A 15,250-nucleotide genomic window follows, 5' to 3' on the forward strand; every position below is an offset into this window, starting at 1 on the left:
GCCTGGCAAACACGTGGATCCCCCTGGCCAGGAGTGGGGACGCCTCCGGGGAGGAGCTGCCGGGGCCCTCCCTGTTGTGAGATAAACATTCTTCTACATCACGGAAGACTGAAGCTCAGGGTGCAGCGCAATAAAGGGCAGCAGGAGCTGCGCTGGGTGGGGGGGAGCGGGGAGTCTCATTGTAAGCAGATCAACTAACAGGTCATGATTCTAGGGCCCAAGATATAAAAATAGTTAAAATGGACAGAATTATTGTAGTTTCCCAAGATACACAGGATTTTTAAAGTGGAAAATCTTCAAGAGAAGTTAAGACCTATGAAATGCTATAGTTATAAGTGAATCAACACTTGGAATATTTTAGAGCAATACTTGGGGCATACTGTCAGTAATTAATCTTTTAGGACTTGTGTAATCACTCCAAACAGATTATTCCTGTAATGTCAAAAAAACTATCAAATAAATGGAAACTTTAAAAAAAAATTTTATTTAATTGCCCCTCTTTTAAAGCTACATTGATCACAAAAAAATGTTACATTAAAAAATATGAAGTTCCCATACCCTCCACCCCCCACAATAATATGCAAATACAGAGAGACAGAACGATGATTAATGGTTGGCAGGGGTTGAGGGGAGTGGGGAGGGTGGAGTAACTCCTTTTGGGTCTATGAGATTTCCTTTGGAGTGGATAAAAATGTTCTTAAATTAGATAAATTTGATGCACAACGTAGTGAATATACTAAATGCCACAGAATGTACTGTTAAAATTGTTAATTTTATGTTATGTCAATTTCACCTAACAAAAAAAAAATACAGATAATGTGAAGTAGAGGAAAAAGAAACTGTCTTAATTATTATGCTCTTTGGTGCTTGAAAGGAACACATTCTTTCTACTATATCTCTCACCTGCACAGTTCTGAGTTGTCACCTGCTGATGGTAGAGTTCCAGGTCATCCAAAAGGAGACTGTGTGCCTACATTGGAAAGGAGCCACAAAAACCCTTACTGGTTCCTGTTCAAGGAATAGGTTTCTCTAGTTCTAAAAATAGCTAAAAGCTAGGGTGTTAAGTTAAACAAGTATTATCAACACAGACATACTCGAGAGTGAATTAGAAAGAAAAAGGAATTTTACAGTTGAGCAAGTCTCTTGCTAGTCTTCATTACTAGAACCAATTAAAGCATTTTTCTTTTCTGCTCTAGTACAGAACCTGGTCAGAGAGTTTTTCTCCTAGCTCCCTTAAGCTTCTCCTGTTTTATTAGTGCCTTTGCAGGGTCCTCTCTGACCGCATAAACCTTCCCTACCATTCTTTATGTCCCATTTCTCCCCTCCTCCCTCAAGTTCCTCTTCCCCTCCTCCTCCTCCTCCTGCCTCTTCTCTCTCTTCTCTCAGGCTTTTCTAAACCACAAGAGGCAGTGGCTTCTTTTCTATTGTCATAGAACCCTCAAATCCCAAAGAACTTCAGAATCATTCATCAAAGTTTGCAAGTTTTTTCTATTACTTGTGTAGAGGACATGATCTTTTTTGGTTACTGTTAGCATGGAGTATCTTTTTCAAAGATTTCACTTTCAGGCAGTTTTTATCCCTGGATCTAAGGTGAGTCTCCTGTAGGCAGCACACGGATGGCTCATGTTTTTTCATCCATTCTGTCAGCCTGTATCTTTTGATTGGGGAGTTTAATCCATTCACATTCAATGATATTACAGTAAATGCATTATTTACTTCTATCACTTTACTCTTTGGTTTTCATATGTCATGTCTTATTTCTGTTTGTATTTTCACTCTTTTGATTATCCTTTCTGCTATTCTTTCTTCTATAATCTCTTCCAAGCCTCTGTCTTCTGTCTTTTTCTGTCAGGTTGTAAGGTTTCCTTTACTGTTTGCTGCAAAATGGAATCATTTTTATGAATTCTCTTAATTTCTGTTTTGTTTGTATTTTAAGCTCACCTTCATATTTGAAGGCCAATTTTGCTGGATAAAGAATTCTCAGCTGGCAGGTTTTCTCTTTTAATAGCCTAATTATATCATACCACTGTCTTCTCTCCTCCAAGTTCTGAGGAGAAATCCACACTAAATCTTTCTGGGCATCCATTGTATGTAATAGTTTGCTTCTCCATTGCTGCTGTCAGAACTTTCTCTTTATCTTTGACATTTGGCAGTTGGAGTAGTCCTATTAGACCTACTATGAATCTGAATAGACCTATTGGAGTAGGTCTATTCACATTTATTCTGTCAGGGTACACTGTGCTTCCTGTACATGCAAGGTCATTACTTTCATGAGGGTTGGGAAATTTTCAGCTTTTATTTCCTCAGATAGTCTTTCCATCCCTTTTCCCTTCTCTTCTCCTTCTGGAACTCCCACGACATGCATGTTGTTGTGTTTTCTGTTATCACTCAACTCAATGAGCCCTTGTTCCATTTTTCACATTCTTTCTCTTTCTGTTCTTTTCTCTCTTCCATTTCTGCTGTTCTGTCTTCTGCATCACTTATTGTTTCTTCTATCATCCAAACGTGTATGCCTCTAATTTTTTTGTTGTTTTTTGTTTGTTTGTTTCCTTTTTAGGAGGTACTGGCAATTGAACCCAGGACCTTGTGCATTGTAAGTAGGTACCCAACCACTGAGCTATATCTACTCCACAGTGAGAGTTCATTTTTTCATTTGTTTGTTTTTAGAAGGTGCCAGGGATCAAACCTGGGACCTTGTACATAGGAAGTACATTCTCAACCACTTGAGCTACAACTGCTCCCCTCTAATTATCTTTTATCTCACTATTGTGTCTTTCATTCCCATGAGTTCTGTTACTTTTCTATTCAGGTTTTCAAATTCTTCTTTGTGTTCACTTGGTGTCTTCTTAATATCTTTTATCTTTTTATCCATATCGTCTTTCAATTCATTAATTTGATTTTGGGAATTTGTGTGCATCTCCTTTGTTAGTTGTCTGAAATCCTGTGTCTCTTCTGGGGACTTTGATATATTCCTTTTCTTGGGTCATTTCTTCTCTTTTCTCAGAATGACTTGTAACTTTTGCTGATGTCTAGGCATCCGATTTGGATGGTGAGTTTACTCAGATGCTCACTTTCCTTTCATAGGGATTTAGTGGCAGGAGGCTGTGTGTTACTGGTATTCTTGGTTCAACTTGTTCTGGATCTTTAGAATTGTCCCTGTTAGTTGCTCAGATGTGGGCCCTGAGCAGAGTAATGTGTTGCAGACCTGCTTCCCAGGGCCTTGGGGAGGGAGACTGTAAAGACCAGAAAATGCCTCTCTTGCTTATTTATGTCTATGTTCCCCACATGCTTTTCTTTGGTCCACCAGCAGATGGCACTCTTTGTCAGCCCTTCAGTTCAATTCCTGATAAGAGTGTTTGCATCCATCAGACCAGATCACTGTGATAGAGGATCCTGCTTGGAGGCTGAGAGCCTCCTAATTCAAACTTTCTCAGAGGTGGTTCCTCAGGCTGTGCTGGTAGTCCTCTTCCTCATCCCAAGTAGGCAGTAATTCCACTCCCTTCTCTGTCCTCAACAACCAGTCCTGGTCAGTAGAGGAGGAGAGTGAGATGGTCAGATCTCCTTAGTCCTGGACCTCTTTAGTCCCCTGATGGCTCCCTGGCAAACAATAGCAGCCACCCAGTCTGCAGGAGCTCATGGGCACAGCAGACCAAAATTAATGGTCAAAAGCAGCCAGCCTTAAGCTGTGTTGCTCTCTCCTCACTTCTCCTGGGAGGTGGGTTCCCCTTTGTAGTCAGTGGCCCTGAGGCCTGAGAATTCAAAGTGTCTATGTGGTGGGGGTGGATACTGGCAGCTGCAGCAAGTACTCACAGTTTTGCCACCATGGTTCTTTTCCATTGCCCCTCTCTCTGCTGGGTGGTGTCCAGCCTTCCCCTGCGGTCCTGAACCCTAGAAGTTTCTTTCCAAGCCATTTCTGCCTGTCCTCTAGCTATTTTCCTAGAAGAGAAGAGAATCCTCTGTCTTGCTTGTCTGACATCTTCCCAGAAGAATCATTGTAAAGTAATGGAAGCCATTTGAGTTCACAAGATTTCAATAAAGATAATAATAATGAATATGTATTTGGACTATTTGTACCCCATCTTTCCATAATGGTTTTTAAGTATAGGAACAAAATACATATTTATAGAAATAATTATGAAATTCTCTTGAAACTAAAGCACTAAAGAAGTTAAAGCCATAAAGAAGGCAAAAGTAAACATGCTCACAAAGAGAATTAATACAATATTGTGTTAAATTTAAAGTTCTTAGTGTTCAGAGCAAAGTGAGAATTGTGGACATTTGAAATACTGATTTCCAAAGTGATTTTTCACTGAGTGGTTTTTTTAATTGCTTTATCTTCCCATTGGAAAGGTGAGTTGTCAGAGGGTATCATTGGTGTTGGGTCCCCCACAAAAGGTATGTTCAGGTTCCAACCCCTAATCTGTGGGTGTGAACACTTTTGTAAATAGGACCGTTGAATATGTGGGCCTTAATCCAATGTGGCTGAAGTCCTTATAAGCAAAGGAAATGGGCACTGCAAGGAAGCTCTGGAAGCAGCCAAAGCTGGAAGAAAATGGAACCCAGAAGAGAAAGGAGAAGAGGCAGCCATATGCATCAGCACATGACAGAAAAGCCAAGGAGCACCAACATGGCTGGTGAGTTCTAAGTACTGACTCTGGGAGGAAGCAAGCCTTCTAGCCTCTGAAATCTTGAGTCTGTAAATCCCTGTGGGTAAGCCAACCCATTATATGGAATCTGTTACAGCAGCTATGAAATTAATGCAGGAGTCATGGAGGAAACTGAGAGTACACAGTTCTGACTCTCATCCCCTTCCATCAGGGCAGCCCTGCTTTTATCATTTTTGTTAAATAATTTCTCAGGCCAAAAAACAAGTATTTGTTTTTCACAGAGAAGAAAGCATATCATTCTTAAGAAAAAGTTTTCAGCAAAAATGCTGAAAGTAGTAGCTTTTACAGTGGAGTTAACTAACAGACAAGTGTTGTTAAAGATAATGAATAAAAAAGAATAATAAGAAAGTTCTTTTTAGCAAATAAGAAGCCTTTCTTGGTAAATAAAAATCAAAAGTATAATTATAAAGTATCACTTGATAAAGACATTTTGGCAGGAGGTTAATCTATGGTCCAGGTATGTAATATTTTAGTGGTCAGTGGAAACTTGAAGAAGCCAATATATATGACTTATATCAGGGATTCAGAACCTTTCAGTTATTGAATTCATTACAGTCTCCTGACAGAAAGGGTTAATCTTTATTGTGCATGAAAATCTTGTAGGGAACATATTTAAAATACTATTTTCTGTACCTTATATCCAGGTATTTTTATCTGTGGTTTGGGGTGGAGGACCAGAAATCTGCATTTTATTAAAATACATTAGTTTTCTTGATTAGTACATGAACATAATAAAAAGTATCTGTCTAGAATAATCTCATGATCACTTCTGTCCCTTTAGCCTAGTTTACTCTGCCACTCTTTCAAATTATTATTATTATGAATTTCTTAACTCTATCCAGAAAGTTTTTCCTAAGGAAACAGCAATTCATTTTAAACAAGCCCTTTATCCTACTATTATATGTATTTGATGTTTTGAATTGTACCACATTGATTGCCTTCATTTTCCTATATGGATATATTGTCATTTCTTTTTCCTTTGTTTTCCATGGGGTTAAAATTTAGCATCCTAAATATATATAAAATCATGTTTCATTTGATACCAACTTAACTTTCATGACAGGTACATATACTTTACCTATACCTCTACAGACAGGGAGATTTCATAACAATGAAAGGATCAACCTAAGGGAAAGATATGACACCAGTAAATATATGCTCATTTAACACCTAAGATTCAATTTAATACCTAGAGTAAAAAAAAACACACCTATCTGAGGGATACCCCTGTCAAGGAGGAGGGGGAAACCTTGATGTCTATTGATCTCCCAAATTCAGGTCCTTGCACTATGCTCCAAAATTCAGAGCACTCATCCTGATTGTTTTAATCATATGTTTACAGAGTTTAGCTCACTGAGAACATGTTCTTCCTCTGAATGTACAGCATATACTAGTTGATTTCCAATGATTGTCTTGGAATGTATGAGCAAATGAATGAATGAATGAATGGATGGATGGCTCACCAGGCAGAGGTGAAGATGTAAGAGAGTAGAATGTATTGTTGAAACTTTAGGTTTTCCCAAAGGCCTTCAGTAACATATCCCAAACTGAATGCCTTGAGATGTTAATAGCTATTCAGTGAAAAACAGGAGTTCAGTACTCAAACTTTATCTTCTCTGTTCCTTATTTGAATATACCCGATGCCCATTTTAGTGTCTATTTTTTTAATACACTTTTAAATTTTTAAAAAAAGATACTTAGGCTACATAAATGTTACAAAAAATATAGAGGGGATTCCCATATGCCCCAATCCCAACTCTTCCCACATGTTCCCACATTAACAACATCCTCCATATATTTGTTACAATGGTATATTTGTTATATTTGTTACAATTTATAGATGTTTGTTACAATTGGTGGACATATTTTGGAGCATTGTCACTAAGAGTGTATTATAGTTTACATTGTAGTTTAACTCTCTGCCCATCACTGTGTTTAAGTCCATTTCCCCATGTTCACAAACTTATTAGACCAGAATTTTATTAATATCTGGAAGAAGTGCTCCTTGGAACACTGTTTAGAATATGCTGACCTTTAGTGTAAAATAATTCTGTTGGGTGATTTGCAGATGAGTCATAGAGGTGGGTCATGGCCAGTTTGGAGGTTTCTGTTCTAAAATGCTGGATGAATTTGAATTTTATTATGCAAACTATATAAATAATTGAATGGTTTTAGATAAGAAATATTTTGCATTTTACACATGTGCTAACCACAGTGTGGAAGATAAAGTTGAGGGAGGCTGCACCAGAAGTGGAGAAATTATTTGGAAGCTTGTGACAATAATCCAGGCTATCAGTGATGAAATACTGGACTAAATCTACAATGAGAAATGGGGAGGAAGGGTGGAATTGAGAAGATATATTTAGGGAGTAGTATTGACACATCTTCAGACTAATTGTATTTCAGAATGATAGAGTGGGAGATATACAGGAAATCTTCCAGTTTCTGGCTTAGAGAATTGGACAGGGGTGGTGACATTCGTAATGAAAAAGAAAAGGGTGTAGAACTGTGGGGTAACAGCCTTAGTTTGAGGGATCTATGAAAGACAAGTGAGAAGTTCACATCCGGGACTCGGGAGAGAGATCTGGGCTAGATATGAAAAGTTAAGAGTCCTTGGCATCCTGCTTGAAACAACAGGTTTGGATGTGGTCACTGAAATAGACTATGGTGAATAAGAAGGAAAGTAAGAAGAAGATTGAACCTTGTGGAACATCAACATGTAAACAGTTAACAGAGGAAGAGGACACTGAGATGTATGAAAGACAATTAGCAGGGAGCCCCAAGAGGGAAATATGGTGAAGCCAAGATAGCAGAAGGGGAAGAACATAATCAAATCTGTAAACACTACAGAAAATCAGGAAGGAAAGTTCAAGAATGATAAAGACAGTGGCCTTTGCATATGAGAATTTGAAAGTAATTGGAATACCCATAGGAGAGTTGTTCCACTGGAGTGGTTGGCTGGGTTCAGCAAGTTAAAAAACACAGAGGGCTGAAATAGAGATGAATAGGTCTGGAGAGGGACTGCATGTGACTGCTTCTAAGGAGCTTAGCTCTGAAAGGACAGCCAAAGGAGGCTGTGTTGGGGTCTTCAGGGAACCTGTCCTGACACTATCCAGATGTCACCAGGGAAGACTGTTATTGGGCTGTCATGGGGAAGACCAGCAAATCTCTATACAACCAGGCTCTCTAGCTTTGCTCTTTGTATAAAGAGAAAGTGCTAATTGTCCTGTGCATTAATGAAAGGGATGTGGCTGATGTCAGGCAAAGGAGACCAGCTCCTGTGCTCTGACCTCTCTGTGCCCCACCTGGGTCTACAGCAAGCCCAGAGGATCAAGCAGTGCCCTGATCTCACCCCTGCCCTGCACTGAGCATGTCAGGACACAAATAGAGGGCTCTATACTAAGCATGGTGGGCTCATTCTAAGTGTTTTTTCTGCCCTTGGAAAATGTATTAGTCAGCCAAAGAGATGCTGATGCAAAATACCAGAAATTTTTGGTTTTTATAAAGGATATTTATTTGGGGTAGAAGTTTACAGGTACTAGGACATAAAGCATAAATTACTTCCCTCACCAAAGTCTATTTGGAGCAAGATGGCTGCTGATGTCTGCAAAGGTTCAGGCTTCCTGTGTTCCTACATGCCTGGGGCTTGCTTTTCTCTGGGCTCGAGGTTCCTTTCTTCCTGGTGCTGGCTTCTCTTTCCTCTGCGTGCTGACTTCCTGGGACTTCAGCTTAAGTCTTCAGTATCACTCCAACATCAAAACTCCAACATCAGAAATTCTCAACTCTGTTCTTTGCCATGCCTTTTATCTGTGAGTCCTCACCCACCAAAGTGTGGGGACTCAATGCCCTAATCACCATCGGGGATGTGGACTTGGCCCAATGGATAGGGCTTCCACCTACCACATGGGAGGTCCACGGTTCAAACCCTGGGCCTACTTGACCCATGCAGTGCTGATGCACACAAGGAGTGCCGTACCATGCAGGGGTGTCCCCTGCATAAGGGAGCCCCATGCACAAGGAGTGTACCCCATAAGGAGAGCTGCCCAGGGCGAAAGAAAGTTCAGCATGCCCAGGAATGGTGCTGCACACACGGAGAGCTGACAGAAGATGATGCAACAAAAAGAAACACAGATTCCTGGTGTGACTGATAAGGATAAAAGTAGTCACAGAAGAACACACAGAGAATGGACACAGAGAGCAGAAAACTGGGGGGGGGAGGTAAGACATACATAAAAATAAATCTTTAAAAAATAACTCAATCATGCCCACGTACAGATCAGATTACAAGAATAATCCAGTATCTATTTTTGGAATTCATAACCACATCAAACTGCTATACTCCACCCTCTGAATTTCAAAAAGACATAGTATTTGAAAAAACCTTAAATCAGTAAAAATGCATGTACTAAATCATATCACAATCAATTTAAATAAATACAGTTTGTCTGGGGGCAAAGTTCTGTCTGTGATAGATTTCTTTTTTTAAGTTATTTATTTATTTATTTCTCTCCCCCTCTCCCCCCAGTTGTCTCTTTGTGTCTATTTGCTGCGTCTTCTTTGTCCGCTTCTGTCATTGTCAGCAGCACGGGAATCTGTGTTTCTTTTTGTTGCATCATCCTGTTGTGTCAGCTCTCCATGTGTGCAGCGTCATTCCTGGGCAGGCTGCACTTTCATGCTGGGTGGCTCGCCTTACAGGGTGCAGTCCTTGCACGTGGGGCTCCCGTATGCGGGGGACACCCCTGCTTGGCATGGCACTCCTTGTGTGCATCGGCACTGCGCATGGGCCAGCTCCACACGGGTCAAGGAGGCCCAGGGTTTGAATTGTGGACCTCCCGTGTGGTAGACAGATGCCCTAAACACTGGGCCAAGTCCGCCACCTGCAATAGACTTCTGAAACTTATAAAACAATTTATCTGTTTCCATTACACAAATGGAAAGACATAGGATAAACATTTTCATTACAATAAGGAGAACTTGGGAGGGAAACATGAGTTGGATCCTCTACAGTTCATGAAACCAGCAGGGCATCCTCCATTCGATTTTAGTCTGAGAGTCATTCTTCAGATGATAGTTTATTCTCCTTGGGACCTTGTGTGAACCCACCCTTTCCACATGCTTGTGCAATGGCCATTTTCTTGGTTCCACCCTCATCAAGCATCTGGGTGTTGATCAAGCTCCAGACCTCACCCTCCAAGAGTGTTGGGGTGATTGCCACACCTTCCCCAATCTTTGGGTTAGAGTTTTAACTCCCACCCCTAGTACAGTGATGTGAAGATGACATTCTCCCTAACATTTGGCAAACAGGCTCAACCCTCAGAGCAATGAGTTAACCACCTGGCCTTCCCTAACCTTTGGCAAAGAGGCTCAAACCTCTCAGAGCATTAGGTTGAACATCTGGACTTCTCTAACCTTTGGGGGACAGGTACACCCCACTCAGACCTGTGAGGTGCTGACCTTAATTGCCCTAACCCTTGGGGAATGTGCCCCACCCTCTCTGTACACTGGGGCAGCAAAACTCTCCCAGAGCATTGGGCAGGATCATCCACCCTCTTCAACTCCTGGGGCAAACTCACCCTCTCTGTACACATGGGTGGGGTTTCTCTCTTGGCCCAAGGTGATGTCCAAATTCCATGGTTGTCCTCTTAAAGCTGTTTATCCTTCAGTCTGTCCTTTCCTTGTCCTTTTTGTTCCAGGCTGACAGTGATTCTCTTCATACAGCTCCCTCAAAAATCTTGTTGGTTTGCATGAAAGAAGCAGGGGTCCAAGCCATCACACAGTAAGACTTTCCACAAGTCTTTCCAGCAGAACTGCATCTTCCATCCTGATTTACAAGTTCCAAGTTTAGTTAAGTCCTCCAATGGGGCACTTTCATCTGGGGGCTTGATTTCCAAAGGCTTTGAATTTCCAGAATCAGTTTCTGTTTTCTTTTTGCCAAACAGTTCAGTCCTTAGCTAATCTCTCTCATCTAGCATTTTCCTATTAGCTGCAAGCAGAAGACAAGCCACATTCTCTGGATTTACTTTGGAAAGTTCTTTAGCTAAATGCCCAGGCTCATTATTTTCAAATTTTGACTCCCCTACAACCTGAGGAGTTAATCTTGCTAAGTTCTCTTCAGCTTTAAAACATGGATCACCTTTCATTTGGTTTCCAATATGAGTTTCATCATTTCATTCTAAGGCATCATAAAAAGTCTCTTTAGCATCCATATTGCTATCAACAGTGTCTTCAAAGCACTGTAGGTCTTTTCATCCAAGCATCTCACAATTCCTCCAAAAAATACCCCTTACGCATTTATAAAACCTTCTCAGCATTTTGGTAATTACAAAAGCACTTCCCCATTCCTCAGTACCAAATTCTGTATTAGTCACTGAAAGGGATGCTGATGCAAAATACCAGAAATTGGTTGGTTTTTATAAAGGGTATTTATTGTGGTAGGAGCTTACAGATACCAGGCCATAAAGCATAAGTTACTTCCCTCACCAAAGTCTATTTGGAGCAAGATGGCTGCCAATGTCTGTGAGAGTTCAGGCTTCCTGGGTTCCTCCATTCCTGGGGCTTGCTTTTCTCTGGGTTCAAGGTTCCTTTCTTCCTGGGGCTAACTTCTCTTTCCTCTCTGTGCTGACTTTCTGGGGCTCCAGCTTAAGTCTTCAGCATCAAAATCCTCAACTCTTTTCTATGCCATGTCTTTTATCTGTAAGTCCCCACTGACCAAGGGGTGGGAACTCAGTGCCCTAATCATAATTCAATCATACCCAGGTACAGATCAGATTACAAGAATAATCCAATATCTATTTTTGGAATTCACATCCATATCAAAGTGCTACAGGAAGCATGATCCTGCTCCAGACATCAGAGGAAACTCCCTCTCATGTGAGTTCTCCTTTCCTCAAGGCAAGCAGGGGCAGAGGACTTTTGCAGTGTCTCACCAAATAATCACCTAACTGACCTGGATGACAGTCACAGGATCTTGGGAGAAATCTGTTGGGACTGGCAGTGTCTGAAAATTTCATGGATTTTCTGTGGAGATATTGGTCCCCCTCTAATTCAAGTCTTCCTGGATGGGGTCTCTCCTGAGGTGACTGATGACCAAACCTCCTTCCCCATGTGACCCTGCCCTCTCAGCACTTGCTTCCCAGGCCTGCTGTCAGAAGGAAGCCTCCACAGTGGGAGTACCCTTCTTACACCTGAATTGGCCACCTCTTATTTTATTAAACCCCATGGAAAGTACAAGTGTTGGAGGGGATGTGGAGGAATAGGAACCCTCATTCACTGCTGGTAGCAATGCAAAATGGTGTAGCCACTGTGAACAACAGATTGATGGCTCCTCTGAAAGCAAAGTATAGAATTATCATATGGTCCGGCAACTGCACTACTAGGTAAATACCCCAAAGAATTGAAAGCAGCATCTCCAAAAGATATTTGGACACCAATGTTTTTAGCAGCACTATTCACAATTGCCAAATGATGGAAGCTACACAAAGAACCTCAATAGATGAATGGATAAATAAAATATATAATAGTATAGACATACAATGGAATATTATTCAGCTGTACAAAGGAATAAATTCATGATACATGTGACAGTATGGATGAACTTGGAAGACATCCTATTGAGTGAAATAAACCAGACAGAAAGGACAAATACTGTAGTATCATTTTTTGAAATATATAGAATAAATAAACTCATAGCATCAGAATGTAGAGTATTCATTCCTGCAGTGTGTATACAGAATGAGAAGTAAAGTCTTAAAATCTACAACATTCCTATTTGTAATGATGGAAACACTTTGGCAAATTATGGAAATTATGGTGCCTCATCAAGGTAACACCCTCATTAATAAAAACACCCCTACACCAAGTTCATCTAACTTCCCACACTACAACTAAAGTACAGAATGTTGAACTACAGACCCACATTTCTCAACTAAGAAAGGCCCAGCCAGCGTCCTGGAATTGTTCTAACTCTGTTAATTTAAAGAAAGTCAAACTACTTGCCAACCTGATTTTTGTATTTCTTTATCTAGCAATAATATAAGAGAGAAGAAGGCAAGAATGTTTCTTTTTGTTTAACTGACTATTTACCTCTCTAACAGCTGGACTAGTGCCTCACTCATTTTATGGTGCTGAGATTTGAGAGTAACTTCTTAATATCATCTCTTTTCCCCATTACAATTCTGACCTTAAAGGAAGAGAAAATGACAGTTGAAGGCATATCTGAATTTTTTATTTGACAACTTTTGGAGCACACAGTTTTGTTGTGTGCAAAGAGGTCACTAACATCATACCCCATCAACAAGCAGACGTGACCTTATTATGCATTATGTAGCCCTAACTGAGCAGTCTCGTTCTCTTAACAATATGAATTTGTGATGCATCCATGTCTTTCTGTGGCAGGATAACTTGCCTTTTTACTGCTGAGTAACTATGAGGGCATAGTTGTACCACAGTTTGGATATCCATTCACCTAGTGAAGGACATCTTGGCTTCTCCTAGCTTGTGGTTATTATAAATAAAAGTTGCTATAAATATATCAGTGCTGTTTTTTTTATGTGGACATTAGTTATCAAACAAACTTGGGTACATGCCAATGAGTGTGATTAATGAGTCATGTGCTGAGATATATTTACCTTAATTAGCTATGCTAAAACATCTTCCAAAGTAGCTGTACCATTTGCATTCCCTCCAGCAAGGAAGGAGAGTTCCTGTTGTTCCACATCATCGCTAGCAGTTGGATTGTCTGTTCTTTGGAAGTTAGCTGTTCCAGTGGGTGGATAGTGTCTCTCATTGTTGTTTTTAGTTGCTTTTCAATAATGACAAGTGACGTTAAGTGTCTTTATACGTGCTTATTTGCCAGCTGTATACCTAATTTGGTGAGGGGTCTGTTCAGTCATTTTCCAATTTCTTAGTTGTGTGGTTTGTTTTCTTTTTATTGCACTCTTAGGCCTTTTTATATTTGGTACAAAATATATCTGTTTTACAAAACTTTCTCCCAGTGCAGGATTGAGGTCTTTTCATTCAATTAACAGTGTCTTCCACATAGTAGAATTTTTGTTTTTCAAATGAAGTCCCATTACCATTTTTTCCCTTCATGACTCTTTCTTTAGATGTTGCACTTCAAAACTCATCAGCAAACACAAGGTCATTCTTCTGTTGGAGCCTCATTTTTTTTTTTTATCACTTTGTTTCTTAACCTCTAAACTATTTTAGGTGAATTTGTGTGTAAGCTGTAAAGTTTATGTCTTTATTTTTTTCAATATGGCCATCCAGTTTTTCCATTTCCATGTGGGGAAAGATTATGTTCACTTGAACATATTTTAATGGGTCTACATATGGATTCTATTTTTCCCCCATTGTTCTGTATACCAAAGCCACACTCTATTAATTATTGTAGATTTATAATAAGAATTGGAACCAGGCAGTATGGGCTGCTCAGTTTTTTTCTTCTTAAGCATTTTGCATGCTATTCTAGGAGTAGAAACAGTTCATAAATATCTTCAAAATATCTTTCTAGGATTGGATAAGATCCTAAAAATATTAAGTCTACCCACCATGAAACAGGAATATTTCTCCATTTATTTAACTTTTTACTACTTGCAAGTTTTCCATAGGTTATGAAAAAAAAAACTACGTACATATTTTCTTAGGTTTGACCAAAGGGATTTATTATGTGTTTTACATCTATAAATGCATTTGTTTGTTTTTTATTTCATTGTTCACTGCAGGGAAGAGGAAATTAATTCACTTTTGTATACTTAAATTGTACTTTGCTTCTTGTTATCTCCATGCAGTCTCATCAAGGCACTGGATAGATTTTGAACATGCAAATTTACAGCACTGAATAATACAAACATTTAATTTCAGAGATTCTGTTGGTAACCTGAAGGGGGCGCGTGTGCACAGCTAAACAGAGCACCAAGCACTTCCTCTCCTGCACCAAGGCTGCCAGGAGAGGAGGCTGACCCATCATTTTTTTTATTATAATTTTTTAAAGTTTATAGAGCACACAAAATGTTACATTAAAAAACATAAGAGGGAAACCGACTTTGGCCCAGTGGTTAGGGCGTCGGTCTACCACATGGGAGGTCCGCGGTTCAAGCCCCGGGCCTCCTTGACCCGTGTGGAGCTGGCCATGCGCAGCGCTGATGCGCGCAAGGAGTGCCGTGCCACGCAAGGGTGTCCCCCGCGTGGGGGAGCCCCACGCGCAAGGAGTGCGCCCGTGAGGAAAGCCGCCCAGCGTGAAAAGAAAGAGCAGCCTGCCCAGGAATGGCGCTGCCCACACTTCCCATGCCGCTGACGACAACAGAAGCGGACAAAGAAACAAGACGCAGCAAATAGACACCAAGAACAGACAACCAGGGGAGGGGGGAAATTAAATAAATAAATAAATCTTTAAAAAAAAAAAAAAAAAAAAAAAAAAAAACATAAGAGGTTCCCATATACCCCACTCCCCACTCCCCACTCCCCAACCCCATCAATTTGTAATTGTATTTTTGAAGATACTTAGAGCATAAAAAAGTTACATTCAAAAAATATGAGGTTCCCCTATACACTCCATCCCCCTCTCACCCCACTCCTCCCACCTC

This window comes from Dasypus novemcinctus, chromosome 27 (assembly GCF_030445035.2).
Source record: "Dasypus novemcinctus isolate mDasNov1 chromosome 27, mDasNov1.1.hap2, whole genome shotgun sequence".
Lineage (NCBI taxonomy): Eukaryota > Metazoa > Chordata > Mammalia > Cingulata > Dasypodidae > Dasypus > Dasypus novemcinctus.